Consider the following 3,782-nt stretch of genomic DNA (forward strand, 5'->3'; position numbering starts at 1 on the left):
ACTAGAGAAATTTCCTCAATAGGTACACTTTTTAGCTTCTGGGGCTCTGACACATTCTATGCATTTGCATAGATCAATCGACAACAACAAAAAAACATGACAAAGAAGAGAAATTACTTTCTTCTGCTGTTATACAGGCGATATTGCCACAAAAGATTTCGCATTTAGCTCATGGAAAAACCTGTTAGCTGATATATTTACGTAGCATGCAAAAGAGAATGATTGACGTGGTTTAAGATTCCTCTTCCGTGTTGAAGTCGCTGCTACAAGAGACGAGAACACCCCCCCGTTTCAATCAGCTTTGACCTTGTTCGCTGTTTAAATTTAGGGGTGTACACGCTACACGGAACAGCTTGGGACTTAAATTCATCTCTGTTATGCATCGTTCCTAGTAGAAGGAGTGGGCGATAGCTTAGGCAACTTACCGAAATTTTGTGCGTTTAAATTTACGAATACAGATTTTGTCGTCTATCGTAGAAATGAGATTAACAATTTTACCTACGCTAACTGCTGTGCTGTTCGTCAGTTGCAATCTTGGCGATGTTCTAGCTTTGAGTGGGCCGTAAGTATATAGTTTATGATTGTCTAATTTTCCGTTATATTTTTTCTACGCTGAAATAACTCCAAATTATCCCAAATTCTTTTGATCGAGTTAAAATCAACTCAACTGATCGTTCGCAGTTGGTGCCAGTCACTGATGCCCATACGACTTTGGTTTAAACCGGCATACGCCAACTGGGTTACAACTCCAGTTGATTCGCGTCGATATTTCGCATATACGAGCGCTTACGACCCGACGCAACGATCGGATTGAGTGTGGCCTTAAGCTCCCGTGAATGCCGAGGGGAGGGAAATTGTAAGGTACATATTTCTGCACGTATTCTTTATTTTTCCCATAAACCACCATCAGTTTTGTTTATCTTCTTTTTTACTCGCTAAAATTAGCGTTTATTACAAGTAGCTTTGATCGAGTTAAAATTTTACTGAAATATAGTGTTCAGGTTTTCAGTAAGCGATAGGTATATATGCATGGGTACTTTATAGAGGCGACGGGCACTGTGCCGCCGCCATTTTGATAAAGTATCCATGACTGTCAGAAAACTAAGCTTCAGTCAGCACGAGAACTTAAGAAACAACCAAACTTGACCCAACTCGACTGTCGACAGTGGAGTTCAGTTGAGTTAGGTTGGATCCAGTGTGCGCGGCGCTTTTACTTTCTTTGATATAGACTCAAAACTTGTATAAGTCTGTATTTGTCACATGTGAGAAAGTTCGTCAGTAACTTAACGAAGAGCTGTAGTTTACTCTGGCAACTCTGGTTTTTTTCGACTCATGAAAGTGACCTATATCGTGTATGAGGTAACAATTCTTCAGTATCGAAGTAAGCATCACTTGATAGACCACTTAAAACATAGGCATAAATATAATTTTCATTCATTTTTTGTATATTTTTGAAGAGAGTTAAAAGCGTTCAACCGTTTGAATTCTAAGGTGAACCTCATGGACCATACTATCAGAGTTTAGGAATTCTTACGTCAGAGGAAGATTTTCCAACTCTACTCCCGACACTGAATGTCGGAATAAGTCTTTCTGCCCAAGAGTAAAGCATTACTGAAATAATGTTCTCGAGACTCCTTCCTTCTGGTCCACATCAGGAAAAAAAGTGTGATGTGACGTCAGAGTTTCTAGATACCGTCGGTGTGGCTCATAAAGCCCACCATAGTATTCAAATATCTGAATGCCTTTCAACACCCTTCAAAAAAATTCTAAAGAAAGTAACGAAAGTATTGTTACGCATAGTTTTCAGTTGTCTGTATGATGAACCTTACTTCATAGTTTAGCTTTCTTTTACTTTAAACGAACAGACTATTGCGTGTGAAAAAATATACCACAAAAAGAAATGAAACTCTTTGCCAGTTACATGGCAAATAACCTGTGGGGTCTAACCCTTGAGGCTGGCTATAAATGCAAAGTTAGAGACTCGATTACTATTTTTCAAACGTTAAGGCCTTTCAAACAAGCAGGTAGACACCACAATTATCCCTGCTGAAGAACTGAGGTCTACACATATCAATTGTAAACTAGGCTTTTCAGTCTCATCGCAGACTGCATGCCTCACAGATTCTCTAGGTCGTTATACATTCCGTGTGAATATGTATGTTTAAACATCGCATGTACAGGGCCATACGCTGTGGAAACGTGCCAAAAACGCAGACCACTATGGACAAAAGACCCTTTCAGCAGGACAAGTCCTAGGAAATCAAAGTCCGAGACTGTGAGAACAGACACCTGTAGATCGCAGAGATAATCTCTGTATAGGTATATGTAACTAACACGCAAGCTCACATGATTTGACCAGACACACCAGGGTAATTTGTCCACTTCCCCATATAATACAGCAATAACATCGTGTCAGTCTTAAGTCTAGGCGATCTACAAAGAGTCATCCATGGTCTTACTTCCCCGTCTTTTTGTATAATTTCAATTTTAACATTTTTTCTCTCCAGCAGACCAGGAATAATACGTACCTCCACTAACTTGTATAACAGTGAATAAAAACAGCTTTTAAGTTGTGAAATATCTGTAGCTAAAACGCACATTAAATAGTGAAGGCAACATGCACCCTGTGTATCAGAGTATCTCTCCCTCTCCATCACCCTTCTCCCTTCCCCACCCATCTCCCTTCCCCACCCCTCACGCATGTCCCTTCACCACCCCCCTCCCTTCCCAAACCCTCTCCCTTCCCCTACCTCTCTCTCTTTATATATCTCTCTCATTACACCCAACACATAATCCTCAAAAAAAAAAATTCAGAAAAAAACTACCATCGTTTAGGCCGTGATGTCACATCCGGTCTAGCTTGTTGCTGCCTCCGGGAGCTCAGCAGTGAGACGTTAGAGAAAGGAAACTGGATCGCTGGCTCAGTGTATAATATATTATGTGACTGGGTGGGGTGTCATGTCTGGTGTTTCAGATTTAATACTGATTTAAAAAAAATTTCCCTCTTTCCGAGTTAATTATAGCTAATAAACTAACAGTACAAGAAACACTTGAATTGGGTTTTATGTTTGGAAGAGATGGGGCAACACACCGCTCTGGATGGTGCGCGACTTCTGGGACACATAACGTGTTATGTAGGTATATTACGTATCATGATATCGATCGATCATCTTCATGTAAGTGGGGTCTGTCAGCCACGTGCGGTTGGTCGTGGGATTTCCCCCGAAGTCTACTCGGTTTCCTGCCACCATAACGCTGAACGTCGTCGTATAAATGAAATTTTCTTGAGTATGGCGTAAACCACCAATCAAATACATAAATAAAAAATAAAACATGTACGTGGTCTTATAACAAAAGCGCATGGTGTCGCTGCCATTCCCTCCAGCAGACGCCACATTCAACCCCCCCACCCCCCACCCCTCACCCCCACCCCCTCAAATAGCCTCTAGGAATCACGTCAAACTTTCCTTTATCTTGTTAAGTATGGTACATATAGATTTAGACGACGTCCAATGATAGCGTGACCTGGGCGACATGTTTTGGCTGAGACTGGCATACTTCCGCATACCAGTGTTATTTATTTTATTTATTTGACTGGTGTTTTACGCCGTACTCAAGAATATTTCACTTATACGACGTCGGCCAGCATTGTGGTGGCTGGAAAACGGGCAGAGCCGGGGGGAAACCCACGACCATGCACAGGTTGTCGACAGACCTTGCCACATCCGCATAACAGTGACTGTTATCGGCTGTTACCATGGTAACCTTTTGTGGTGATTGAC

General features: G+C 41.5%; 1 long non-coding RNA gene across 1 annotated transcript in view; it reads left to right on the forward strand.

Annotated features, from left to right (window-relative positions):
• Positions 1–413: 413 nt before the first annotated feature.
• Positions 414–3,782, forward strand: part of LOC135477457 (uncharacterized) — an 11,172-nt gene continuing 7,803 nt past the window's right edge. The window contains exon 1 of the long non-coding RNA XR_010445198.1: positions 414–562. This is a non-coding gene — a long non-coding RNA (uncharacterized LOC135477457). The remainder of the gene's footprint in view (positions 563–3,782) is intronic.

The sequence above is a fragment of the Liolophura sinensis genome, chromosome 11, assembly GCF_032854445.1.
Source record: "Liolophura sinensis isolate JHLJ2023 chromosome 11, CUHK_Ljap_v2, whole genome shotgun sequence".
NCBI lineage: Eukaryota > Metazoa > Mollusca > Polyplacophora > Chitonida > Chitonidae > Liolophura > Liolophura sinensis.